This window comes from Jatropha curcas, chromosome 5 (genome assembly GCF_041381405.1).
Source record: "Jatropha curcas cultivar XTBG-Jc1 chromosome 5, XTBG_Jcur_1.0, whole genome shotgun sequence".
Classification (NCBI taxonomy): domain Eukaryota; kingdom Viridiplantae; phylum Streptophyta; class Magnoliopsida; order Malpighiales; family Euphorbiaceae; genus Jatropha; species Jatropha curcas.
In genome coordinates this window covers 28754866-28769259 of record NC_143155.1, presented here as the reverse complement: position 1 = coordinate 28769259, position 14394 = coordinate 28754866, and the positions used below count along the sequence as shown (strand labels likewise).

The window sequence follows — 14394 nt, the reverse complement described above, 5'->3', positions numbered from 1 at the left end:
CTCAATTTAAATGTAAAAATATATGTTTATATACGAAAGGGAGGAGGGTGCAAACCTCAAGTGCAAGAAGTGTTTTGGCGATTGAAAGACAGATTTTTTTCCCTTCAAAAGTGACAAAAATATGTTAGAAATATTTTATATAGCAGGGTGCATATTTTTCCAACCAATTTAAGACGAATGCTCTTTTTCACTATTCTTTTCTCCTCGATAATGCAATCTGTCCTGTTCTAATATAGTACTCCGTCCTCCGTTACATTTTAATAGTAACAATTAAAATATTTTATCTTGTTCTAATTTACGTGTTCATTCAGGACTTTGAAGCTATATAAATTATTATTTTTTTTAATTTTACCCATATTTATTAGATGTTTTGTATCAAAAATTAGATGAATAGCTTTTAATTTTTAAGAAGGACAATTTACACATTCTACTCTATATTTTTAAGAAATCAATAAATTTCATTCATTTTTTAATTTTTGTGAAAAAATTAAACTTCGACTGGAACTGGGGAAGTAATAAATTTATAGGTCCACATTGTTATTGACTAGTAATTGATTATATTTCATGTCTTGATCTCGCAGTACACTATAGTTAATTTTCCAAAGTAAAATATTGGTGGCAAACTTTAATAGCCCTCACTTCTAACATAAGTCTTTAACTCTTGAATGTTCTTACATTTATTATGACCAGTTATTTTATGACGGAAGTTCCACGTGTACGTTACTTGTTTAACTTTTTTTATTTTTAATTTACATAATATTTAAGTATAAATGTTTATTTAGATTAAAATAAAAATAATGATTTATTAATGTTGCATTTTATATATACAATGGAATTTTGAACATGTATTCTATTATAATATCTAATTAAAAAGAAAATGATGTTTATGTTTCTCCCTCTTTAATAAAAAATATATATATAATTTTATTGTTAACTAATTATATAAAATCACTACAAATTTGCATTTATCATACTGCAAAATATTCTATAATTTGGCGATATTATAACATTAATCTAATAAATCACGACTTACTCTGCATAGCCACAATATAATATATGATTTTGATCTCCACATCAATTATTTTCGTCGGATGAAGTTAAGCTGAAATTTTATCAATCGCTTGTAATATTTTGGACCATGTCTTTGCATAGAATCCAAAAATCAAGTGCTTAAAGTTCTCAACTACACATGAGAATCAATATGCAAAGTTGTAAACAATAATATTGGTAATAGAATGTACTTTATCAAGTTTAAAGAAGATATACATGAGATTAAATTCAAAAATTACAAAGTCACACATAAAAATATTTGAAAAAATATTAAAATTTTAAAGGTCTAATTATCTTTATATCTATTAAAAAATATTTAAAAAACATATCCAATTAAATTATAGAAAAATTAAATAAAATTCTACAAATTTCAAAAATAAAAGAATAAAATATTGAATGAAAATAAAGCTCTTGAATTTTCTTTTTATTTCATTTTTAATATAGAAAGGTTGAAAACAAAAATAATAGCAAATTCAAATATTTATAGCATATTTTTTTCAAAAAAATTTCATTAGCCTAAAAAAATATAAAAAAAATCTATTTTTTTATATTAGTCAAATACTATAATTTCATAATTCCATTGTTTTGTTAAATTTAAAAATTTTAAAATACAATAATATGTAAATGATTCAAATAAGTGTTCTCTCCAAATTAAATTAAAGAGAAATAATATTTTTTAAAAAATTATTTTAATTTCGTTGTAATTAACTAATATAGTATAAGAATAAAGTGTTTAGTCATATTTTAAAAAATTTAGAACATAATAAATTAATAGAATTTAAGTTCCACTTTCAATAGTTGAAATAAGGTTTTCCATTTATCTCCTAAAAAGTAATATAACATGAGAATATATGATTAAAAATAGAAAAACTATTAATTATAAAATCATTGGACAATAATATTACAAGATCAAATAGAAAATATATATATATATATATATATATATATATATATATATATTCTCGAATTAAATGCATAAAAATCTAACTAAAGGATATTCAAAAATATAAATGAAATATATTTTTTTCGATTAAAAGGCAGTAAAAATAGAATAAAAAGAATCTTCAAAAGGATAAACATATTTATTTTCTCCAATTAAAATGCATAAAAATTAATTAAAATGATATATCATCACACCACATTCTGACTTTTATAATCTTAAAATATAAAATTCTGAGTTTTCCAGACTCCACACCACATTCACTAAACGACATGTTTTGTTGCAGAGGATACTATAGATGCACTCATCGTCACTCACAAGGTTGTTTATGTTGGGATATCCTCCCAAGTCCCACGTCAAATGAAAAAGAGAAGAGGAATTAAAATATAATGATTCAAACTCAATCCATTAGTATGAGATTTTTTGGAAGGTAATCAAAAATAAATTTGTGAGGGCTTGGTTCAAAGCGGATAATATCATATTAATTCGGTGTTGGACGAGGATACGCGCGGTCCATCAGTTTGTGGAACGACAGCAACAACACGAAGAAGTGAAGCCCAAGCTATTAAAGCGATATCTTTCGACTATAGAGAAGGACTCAGTAAAAGCGACGACTTGGAAATATTTCCACCCTTTTCTCTCAATGAAGAAAATGATATTTTCAAGGACTCAATAACGGAGAATGATTTCTTTGTTAACTTTTCACCTGCATTTATATCTCCGGCGACATCGTCCGGCTTTGGAATAGACAATAATGCAAGAACGCCGGAATCTGATTCCGCTCCAACTTCAGTTACCAATTCGCCAATCGGAGATTGGGATCTTTCAATAGATAGCGTGGATTTCGACTCCAATCTCCCTTTAGAATTATTTGCTTAAATATTAATAGGATTAATTTTATGATGTTGATGGGTCAGTGCTTGAAAAGAGAGATTAAGAGAAAGTTCTTGAGTCTCGGGCGGTGTCTTCCCAGAAAATTTTTCAGTTGATTAGGTAGTTTAATGACGAATAGGTGTAACCCTTTTTTTATCAATTTGGCTTGCAAACTAATAGCAGATTGAAAATTACTTTCGCTTGTGGACTGAAATAAATATTTAGAATCATTGAGCGCAATGGTCGTTATGAAAATTGAACTAAAGTTTATGGCTTTAAATTTGGCAAATGCGGCCGATAAGGCAACTTACAGCTAAAGCAGTAAGACTCTGCCCTTTTGATAGCTAAACAAAGAAATAAAAAGAAGGGAGGAGATGAAGGGAGCCGAAGCACTTTGCAATACAGATAAAGCAAACTCTTATTAGAATGTCAAAAGTTGGAAAACAAATACAAATCACAAACCGAGCAGAGTCTTATTAAAATAACATATACTATAATAAGAACATTAAAATATAATAACATCACCATAACAACATATTATAAGAACATCACTACTACAACATAAGCACACTGAACTTAAAATATACGTCTGAGAGAGTATACAGATTGTATGAAAGTGAGAAATAGAAGTATAACTGCTGCAATAGTTCCAGTCCCTCTCCAGAGATTGCTAAATATACACTTCTCATGATAGCCACAGTCTTAAACCAACAATTCTCATAATGTTTATTAAGATCCACACTTACTCCATAGAAACAAGACCCACGTGTTGTAATTTCAAGACAAAGCTTATTCACCATCTCAGCCACTGATTTGTGCTCCCCAAGCAAATTAGTGATAATACCATTTTGAATAAGCAATTCCACATCTCTCTCAGTATCTACTAGAAAATCTAATATCAACATATAGTCACATATGTAAGGATCATATGGATAGTGACACTGCTCAAAAGCCATCAGATTTCTTATCAATCGTTCTGTGCCATCTTCAACTTCAAATCTTGGCATTTTCAATTCTCCCCTTTCAAATTTTATATCAAGAGGCCACGCCTTTTTATCCACCTTAAACTTGACTCCTGCCTCGTGTAACTTTGTAGCATTATAAAGACTTTTAATACAAGCATCATTCTTTGACACTGGATGTTTGTAGGATCTTAATCTTCTAATCAAATCAGTAAGTGCTTAGGCTTCTCCTCAATTTCTTTTCCTTCTGTACTTGTACTTTCATCGTCTTTGTGCTCTTTTTGACAGCAGAACATATTCGAAATCCAAAACCCATAAAAAATGGAGAAGAAGCAATCGCAACATCTATTATTTTATGATCGTCATCATCAATGCTTGGAGCACGCAGGTAATACCCTAAGTTGGTGAACACGAGAGAAAAAAAATCAGAATTTCCAGTAGCAAATTCATATAAATTCTCAAGCACAAAATAAGGCAGCTGATTTTCCAGCAATATCAAATCTTCTAATATGGCATCTTCGCTAGATGGTTTTCCTAATATATAATCAGCTTTATATTCTTCTGATTCTTCTGTTGCAATAGTCTTTTTTTCAAGAAAAATTAGATAATGAACACAGAATCCAATAGAATCATTCTTACAAACATGTTCTGTTCATACTGCTCAAATGTTTGATCATAACAGTGACGGATTTTTAATTCGTATTCTCTAATTTTGTTTTCAAGCTCAACCCAAGTCTTGCCAGTCCTTCTGCAGAATTCTGCCAAATATCTCAGTTTTTGCTTCTCCATAGGTTTCAATGAATCTTCATTGTGGTGAAAAGGGCCTATGGAAATCATTTGAGGAGTGTAGGCTGACGGATTTATAGCTCGAAGTTTTCTTGGAACTCTGTAGATACAAATTTCTGGCCATAAAGCTGGCTCCGATAGTAAACGCGCTAAGTTGTCTGTTATGTCAATGACTAATTGCTTTCCCCTTTCAGCTTCGACATCATTTGAATTACTTCCTTCACCATTCTGTCCCATCTGCCCAAGAACACCTAATATACTTCATATATATATTCTTTTTTAAAAAAATATTTGTTAATTAATTAACTCCATTTGCACACAACACATCTTTTTAGCAACCAAAAAGAACTTTTGACAGGGAGAGATCAAAACTGATATACAAGGACATGTATAAGAATTGGAAATCAAAGTTAATTCAAGGTTATCAATATTACATTTCAGTAATGAAAAAAAAAAAAAGGCAAAATTTTTCAGGAGAGTGTGCAAACCTTACGTGCAAGATCTTTGCCCGAAGTAGTGGTCTGGCTAGCAGTTGAAAGCACTCAGGTTTTTTTCCTTCAAAGGCGACAAAATGTGTTGGGCGTGGGTGTATCCAAACAATATTAACCTTTTTATAGACGAATGCTCTCTTTGATTTTTCTTTTCTCATCAACAATGCAACGCTCTGGTCCTACCAATTAATTAATTAAATTTGATAATTGTATTGCCTTTATCAGTCGTAGCTTTTATATTAATTTCTTTTGTTTGTAAATCAGTTGATGGATCACAAAATTAAAGTTATTCTTAAAAAATAAGGTAGTTTCAAAAGTGTATTTCTGGGTAATTTTTTAAAAACTCACTGGTACAAAATTTTAACTCAATACTATCTCAATTTAAATGTGAAAATACATATTTCTATGTGAAAGGGAGGAGTGCGCAAAACTGAAGTGCAAGAAGTGTTTTGGAGATTGAAAGGCAGATTTTATCCTTTCAAACAAAAATATGTTAGGTATATTATATATAGTGGGGTGCATATTTTTCCAACCAATTTAAGTCGAATGCTCTCTTTCATTGTTCTTTTCTCCTTGATAATGCAATCTGTTCTGTCCTAATATGGTACTCCCTCCTTCGTTACACTTTAATAGTAACAATTATGCATTTTATCTTATTCCACTTTAAGTATTTATTCAGAATTCTGAGACTATATTAATTATTATTTTTTAAAATTTTATCCATATTTATTAAGTATTTGTAGCAAAATTAGATGAGGAGCTTTTAATTTTAAGAAGGACAATTGACACATTCTACTCTATATTTTAAAAAATCATTATATTTCAATTATTTTCTTAATTTTTATGAAAAAATTGAATGTCGCTCGTAAATTGGAAGAGAGGAAGTAATAAATTTGTAGGTCCACGTTGTTATTGACTAGTAACTAATTATATTTCATGTCTTGGTCTCACATACTTAGATTAGTAATTGATGAAGTTAAGCTAAAATTTTGTCAATAACATGTAATATTTTGGACCATATCTTTGCACAAATTAAAAATAAATTACTTAAAGTTTTCAACTCTACATGAGTATCAATATGTAAAGTTGTAAACAATAATATTGGTAATAGAATGTACTTTATCAAGTTTAAAGAAGATTTAAATGAGATTAGATTAAAAAATTACAAAGTAACATATAAAGTGTTTGAAAAAATATTAAAATTTTAAAGGTCTAATTATCTTTATATCTATTTAAAAAATATTTAAAATATATATCCAATTAAATTATAGAAAAATTAAACAAAATTCTATAAAATTCAAAAGAAAGATTTTATCCCTTCAAAAGCGACAAAATGTGTTAGGTATATTATATATAGTGGGGTGCACATTTTTCCAACCAATTTAGGTATAAAATTAAATGTCGCTCAAACGGATGAAGTAATAAATTTGTAGGTCCACGTTGTTTTTTTTTTTTTTTTTGAAAGGGAGTAGGTCCACTTTGTTATTGACTAGTAATTGATTATATTTCATGTCTTGATCTCTCAGTACACTATAGTTAATTTTTCCAAGGTAAAATATTGGTAGCAAATTTTATTGCAGAGATACTATAGATGCCCTCACGAGGTTGTTTAGCCACAAAATAAGTTCAGAGATCAGAACTCTATAATATTTGAAGTGACCTATAGAGGAAGGCACACGTGTTTTCAAGCTGCTCGTTTATCAGCTTTAATAAACGACAAGTCGCAACAAGGTGAGGATAATTGCTCAGTAGAATGACAGCAACAACACGAAGAAGTGAAGCCCAATGTCACGGACAAATTCCGTGACTGTGTTAGGCCCTTATGAAAGAGCGTACTAGGCTGCGTTTCAACCTGCAAGGGTTCGGGCGGCTTAGCGATTAAGGCGTTGTTCCACCCTAGTGGCCCTTACCCCATGCAAAGTCTACATGCAGGCGAGGTATTGTGCCGCGGGGCACAACTGGTCGGGAGCTGGGCTGCTTCCCTTATGAGCCCATGGCAGGGCGAAACCAGTGTGGTACGGTATGATAAGGCTTGCCTCGGAGACAAAGTACTGCCATGTGGGCAGGCTCCCGGGGCGCCCGCACGGGCGCAGTGCTGCGCAAGACTCCAGGCCATTACAGAGTGGTATCAGAGTCGACTTGCTGCACGTTTTCGAAGTCCACTTGACTAAACACGCACTCCAGGGTTAAGAGTCAAATGTACCGCCCTGTGTCTTGACACCACGTGGTGTCGAAGCAATGGCGCAGTCCTAGGCACCACAACTCCAGGCGATGTCGAAGCAATGGCGCAGTCGTAGGCATCGTTACTCCACCCGATGTCGAAGCAATGGCGAAGTCCTAGGCATCGGCAGTGTCGAAGCAATGGCATGGAGACCTCAGGCACCGTGAATGTGGATAGGAGCATATTTAACGGAGCAAGCATGGATAGAGCAGAGCCAGAGAAGTGGGTCGAAGTGGGGCGTAAAGCAAGAACGGTCCAAGGGCGAGTCGTCCTCCCTCGGCACGAGGACGTGCTGAAGATTGAGTGGGGGAGGATGTCACGGACAAATTCGATGATGAACACAGAATCCAATAGAATCAGTTTTACAAACATGTTGTTTTCATACGACTCAAATGTTTGGTCATAACAGTGACGGATTGTTTCTTCCCATTCTTAATTTTCTCTGCAAGATCAGCCCAATTCTTACCGGTCCTTCTGCAGAATTCTGCCAAATATCTCATTTTGTGCTTCTCCATTGGTTTCAACGATTTTTCATTGTGGTGAAACGGGCCTATGGAAATCATTTGAGGAGTGTAGGCTGACGGATTTATAGCTCGAATTTTCTTGGAACTTTGTAGATACAAATTTCTGGCCATAAAGCTGGCTGCGATAGTAAATCCTCTAAGTTGTCTGGTATGTCAATGACTAATTGCTTTCTGCTTTCAGCTTTGACATCATTTGAATTATTACTTCCTGCACCATTCTGTCCCATCTAACCAAGAACGCCTAATACATTTCAATTTTTTTTTTTTTTTTTTTAAATGTTAGCTAATAAACTCCATTTGGACAGAAACACATCTTTTAACAACTAAAAAGAACTTTTGATAGGGAGAGATCAAAACTGATATACAACGACATCCATGAGAATTGGAAATCAAAGTTAATTCAAGGTATCAATATAATGTTTCAGTACTGAAAAAGAATATGGCAAATTTTTCAGGAGAGTGTGCAAACCTGAAGTGCAAGATCTTTGTCTGAAGAAGTGGTCTAGCTAGCAGTTGAACGCACTCAGATTTTTCTCCTTCAAAATGCGAAAAAAATGTGTTGGCTGCGTATTAGACACATACTCTCTAAATTTTTCTTTTCTCGTTAATAATGCAACGCCATCCTGTCCTTCCCACTATTAAAGTTGATAATTGTATTTTCTTTATCAATCATGCATTTCATATTACTTTTGTTGTTTGTAAATAAGTTGATGGATAAGAAAATTAAAGTTTTTTCTTTAAAAAATAATCTCGTAATTTTTTTAAAATTCACCAGTTACAAAATTTTTAACCGAATACTATCTCAATTTATATTTGAAATACATGTTTATATATGAAAGGGAGGAGTGTGCAAACCTGAAATGCAAGAAGTGTTTGTGGAGATTGAAAGATAGATTTTATCCCTTCAAAAGCTACAAAATGTGTTAGGTTATTATATATAGTGGGGTGCATATTTTTCCAACCAATTTAAGACCAAATGCTCTCTTTCACTGTCTTTTCTCCTCGATAATGCAATCTTTCCTATTCTAATATATCACTTCCTCCCTTCGTTACACTTTAATAGCAATAATTAAATATTTTATTTTGTTTTACTTTACGTATTTATTTAGTATTTTGAGACTATATTAATTATTATTTTTTAATTTTATTTATATTATTAAGTATTTTTTAGCAAAATTAGATAAGGATCTTTTAATTTTAATAAGAATAATTTACACATTCTACTTTATATTTTTGAAAAATCAATATATTTCAATCATTTTTTAATTTTTATGAAAAAATTAAATTTTCCTAGAACAAGGAAGTAATAAATTTGTAGGTCCACATTGTTATTGACTAGTACACTAGAGTAATAAATTCATGTCTTGATCTCTCAGTACACTAGAGTTAATTTTCCAAGGTAAAATTTTGTGGCAAACTTTAATAGCCCTCACTTTTAACATAAGTCTTTAACTCTTTAATGTTATTACATTTATTATGACCAGTTATTTTATGACGGAAGTTCCACGTGGACTTTACTCGTTTAACTTTGTTATTTTTTATTTACATAATATTTAAGTATAAATTTTTATTTAAATTAAAATAAAAACAACGATTTATTAATGTTGCATTTTATATATACAATGAAATTTTAAATGTGTATTGTATTATAATATCTAATTACAAAAGAAAATGATGTTTATGTTTCTCCCTCTTTAATAAAAAATATATATAATTTTATTGTTAATTAATTTTATAAAATCACTACAAATTCGCATTTATCATACTGCAAAATATTCTATAATTTGGTAATATTATAACATTAATCTAATAAATCACGATTTACTGTACATAGCCACAATATAATGTATGACTTTGATCTTCACATCAATTATTTTCATCGGATGAAATTAAACTGAAATTTTATCAATAGTAGATAATATTTTGGACAATATCTTTGCACAAAATCCAAAATAAATTACTTAAAGTTGTAATTAATAACATTAATAATAGAATGTACTTTATCAAGTTTAAAGAAGATATAAATGAGATTAAATTCAAAAATTACAAAGTCACGTATAAAATATTTGAAAAAATATTAAAATTTTAAAGGTCTAATTATCTTTATATCTATTAAAAAATATTTTAAAAAACATATCCTATTAAATTATAGAAAAATTAAATAAATTTCTATAAATTTCAAAAATAAAAGAATAAAATATTGAATGAAAATAGAGCTCTTGAATTTTCTTTTTATTTCTAGCAAATTCAAATATTTATAGCATATTTTTTCAAAAAAATTTCATTAGACTAAAAAAATATAAAAAAATCTATTTTTTTATATTAGTCAAATATTATAGTTTCATAATTCCATTGTTTTGTTAAATTTAAAAAATTTTAAAATACAATAATACGTAAATGATTCAAATAAGTGTACATCATCCTCTCTAAAAAAATTAAAGAGAAATTATATATTTAAAAAAATTATTTTAATTTCATTGTAATTAACTAATATAGTAATAATAAAATGTTTAGTTATTTTAAAAATTTATAACATAATAAATTAATAGAATTTAAGTTCCACTTTCAATAGTTGAAATAAAGTTTTCGATTTACCTCATAAAAAGCAATATAACACGAGAATATATGATTAAAAATATAAAAAACTATTAATTATAAAAATCATTAGACAATAATATTACAAGATCAAATAGAGAATATATATATATATATATATATATATATTTTCTCGAATTAAATGCATAAAAATCTAACTAAAAGGATATTCAAAAGTATAAATGAAATCTATTTCTTCGATTAAAAGGCAGTAAAAATAGAATAAAAAGGATCTTCAAAAGGATAAATAGATTTATTTTCTCCGATTAAAATGCATTAAAAAATTAATTAAAATGATATATCATGAATTTCAAATTAAACTAGGGTTACTTTAGGAAATCTCATAATTCCCTCCTCTATTCCCACATGTACGTAGATTATAGATTGTAAATTTATTTTATTATCTATTAAGTTAAATAATAAATACATGAAGTATATAATATGTATTTCGCTCTAACATTTAATTTAAATCATAAATTGAATAAAATTTAAAGCATATCGTAAATAAAAGAATTTTTAATTTTCACGTATAGCCTTATTATATGACATTAAAATAATTAAAAATAAAATATATTATTAATATATGGTTAACATTAATTATCTATTAAGCATAGTATTTAAAATAAAAATTTAATTGGTATGTGTTTAACTTTAATTATTCATTAAACATAATATTTAAAAAAATTAATTGGTTATTAATAAAGTTATTTTATAACATTTTAAATTTCATTAAAGGCATTATCGAAAATCTCATTATTTCACTTTTCTACGTGATATAGATTTGATTCAAGGAACCAAAAAATATAATATTTCCATTCCACGATATTCACACCAATTTTGACTTTTATAATCTTAAAATATAAAATTCTGAGTTTTCCAGACACCACACCACATTCACTAAACGACATGTTTTGTTGCAGAGGATACTATAGATGCACTCACCGTCACTCACAAGTTTGTTTAGCCACAAAACAATTTCAGAGATCAGATCAAGACCAATATTTCAAGTGACCTATAGAGGAAGGCACACATGTTTTCAAGCTGCTCGTTTAGCAGCCTCAATAAACGACAAGTCGCAAGAAGGTGAGGATAATTGCTCAATAGAACGACAGCAACAACACGAAGAAGTGAAGCCCAAGCTATTCAAAGAGATATCTTTCAACTACAGAGAAGGACTCAGTAAAAGCGACGACTTGGAAATATTTCCACCATTTTCTCTCAATGAAGAAACTGATATTTTCAAGAAGTCAATAATGGAGAATGATTTCTTTATTAATTTTTCACCTGCATCGATATCTCCGGCGACGTCGTCCGGCTTTGGAATAGACAATAATGCAAGAACGCCGGAATCTGATTCCGCTCCAACTTCAGTTACCAATTCGCCAATCGGAGATTGGGATCTTTCAATAGATAAGGTGGATTTCGACTCCAATCTCCCTTTAGAATTATTTGGTTAATTATTAATAGGATTAATTTTATGATGTTGATGGGTCAGTGCTTCGAAAGAGAGATTAAGAGAAGGTTCTTGAGTCTCGGGTGGTGCCTTCCCAGAAAATTTTTCAGTTGATTAGGGAGTTTAATGACGAGTAGGTGTAACCTTTTTTTTTTATCAATTTGGCTCGTAAACTAATAGTAGATTAAAAATTAATTCGCTTGTGGACTAAAAGTTTATGGCTTTAAATTTGGCAAATGCGGCAGATAAGGTAACTTACAGCTAAAACAGTAAGACTCTGCCCTTTTGATAGCTAAACAAAGCAATAAAAAGGAGGGAGGGGATGAAGGGAGCCGAAGCACTTTGCAATACAGATAAAGCAAACTCTTATTAGAATGTCAAAAGTTGGAAAACAAATACAAATCACAAACCGAGCAGAGTCTTATTAAAGTAACATATAATATAATAAGAACATTAAAATATAATAACATTACCACAACAACATATAATAAGAACATCACTACAACAACATAAGCATACTGAACTTAAAATATACGACTGAGCGAGTATACAGATTGTATAAAAGTGAGAAATAGAAGTACAAGTGCTGCAATAGTTCCAGTCCCTCTCCAGAGATTGCTAAAATATACACTTCTCATGATAGCCACAGTCTTAAACCAACGATTCTCATAATGTTTATTAAGATCCACACTTACTCCATAGAAACAAGACCCACATGTTGTAATTTCAAGACAAAGCTTATTCACCATCTTAGCCACTGATTTGTACTCCCCAAGCAAATTAGTGATAATACCATTTTGAATAAGCAATTCCACATCTCTCTCAGTATCTACTAGAAAATCTAATATCCATATATACTCACATATGTAAGGATCATTTGGATAGTGACACTGCTCAAAAGCCATCAGATTTCTTATCAATCGTTCTGTGCCATCATGAAATTCAAATCTCGGCATTTTCAATTCTCCACTTTCAAATTTTATATCTAGGGGCCACGCCTGTTTATCCACCTTAAACTTGACTCCTGCCTCATTTAACTTTGTAGCACTATAAAGACTTTCAATACAAGCATCATTCTTTGACACTGGATGTTTGTAGGATCTTCTTCTTCTAATCAAATCAGTCAAGTGCTTAGGTTTCTCCTCAATTTCTTCTCCTTCTACGCTTGCACTCTCATAGTTTTGTTCTCTTTTTGACAGCAGAACATATTCGAAATCCAAAACCCATAAAAAATGGAGAAGCAATCGCGAGTTTTATGATCATCATCACGAAGTTTCGGAGGACGCAAGTAATTCGATAAGTTGAGGCGCACGAGAGAAAGAAAACCAAAATTTCCAGTAGCAAATTTATATAAATCCTCAAGCACAAAATAAGGCAGCTGATTTTCAAGCAATATCAAATCTTCTAATATGCCATCTTCGCGCGATGGTTTGCCTAATATATAATCAGCTTTATATTTTTCTGTCCAAATAAAACTCTCTCCTCTTTTCAAGAAAAATTCGATAATGAACACAGAATCCAATAGAATCATTCTTACAAACATGTTCTGTTCATACTGCTCAAATGTTTGGTCATAACAGTGACGGATTGTTAATTCGTATTCTCTAATTTTGTTTTCAAGCTCAACCCAAGTCTTGCCAGTCCTTCTGCAGAATTCTGCCAAATATCTCAGTTTTTGCTTCTCCATAGGTTTCAATGAATCTTCATTGTGGTGAAAAGGGCCTATGGAAATCATTTGAGGAGTGTAGGCTGACGGATTTATAGCTCGAAGTTTTCTTGGAACTCTGTAGATACAAATTTCTGGCCATAAAGCTGGCTCCGATAGTAAACGCGCTAAGTTGTCTGTTATGTCAATGACTAATTGCTTTCCGCTTTCAGCTTCGACATCATTTGAATTACTTCCTTCACCATTCTGTCCCATCTGCCCAAGAACACCTAATATACTTCATATATATCTTTTTTAAAAAAATATTTGTTAATTAATTAACTCCATTTGCACACAACACATCTTTTTAGCAATCAAAAAGAACTTTTGACAGGGAGAGATCAAAACTGATATAAAAGGAAATGTATAAGAATTGGAAATCAAAGTTAATTCAAGGTTATCAATATTACATTTCATTACTAAAAAAACGGCAAAATTTTTCAGGAGAGTGTGCCAACCTGAAGTGCAAGATCTTTGCCTGAAGAAGTGGTCTAGTTGGCAGTTGAAAGCACTCAGATTTTCTCCTTCAAAGGCGACAAAAATGTGTTGGGCGTGGGTGTATCCAAACAATTTAAACCTTTTTATAGACGAATGCTCTCTTTGAATTTTCTTTTCTCATTAATAATGCAAGGCTCTGTTGTCCTTCCAATTAATTAATTAATTAATTTTGATAATTGTATTGTCTTTATCAGTAGTACCTTTTATATTAATTTCTTTTGTTTGTAAATCAGTTGACGGATAACAAAATTAAAGTTTTTTCTTAAAAAGATAAGGTACGTTTCAAGTGTATTTCT

General features: G+C 30.3%; 3 pseudogenes across 1 annotated transcript; 1 reads left to right on the top strand and 2 right to left on the bottom strand.

The window, feature by feature from the left end:
* Window positions 1-3311: 3311 nt before the first annotated feature.
* Window positions 3312-5183, bottom strand: LOC149496536 (UPF0481 protein At3g47200-like; annotated as a pseudogene). Its single transcript, XR_016320881.1, has 3 exons — window positions 5100-5183; window positions 4181-4848; window positions 3312-4148 (listed from the first exon to the last, which is right to left on the bottom strand). The product of XR_016320881.1 is annotated as a UPF0481 protein At3g47200-like (transcript).
* Window positions 5184-11265: 6082 nt separating this feature from the next.
* LOC149496535 (putative WRKY transcription factor 46) lies at window positions 11266-12090 on the top strand (annotated as a pseudogene).
* Window positions 12091-12337: 247 nt separating this feature from the next.
* Window positions 12338-14139, bottom strand: LOC149496534 (UPF0481 protein At3g47200-like; annotated as a pseudogene).
* Between the last annotated feature and the right edge of the window lie 255 nt (window positions 14140-14394).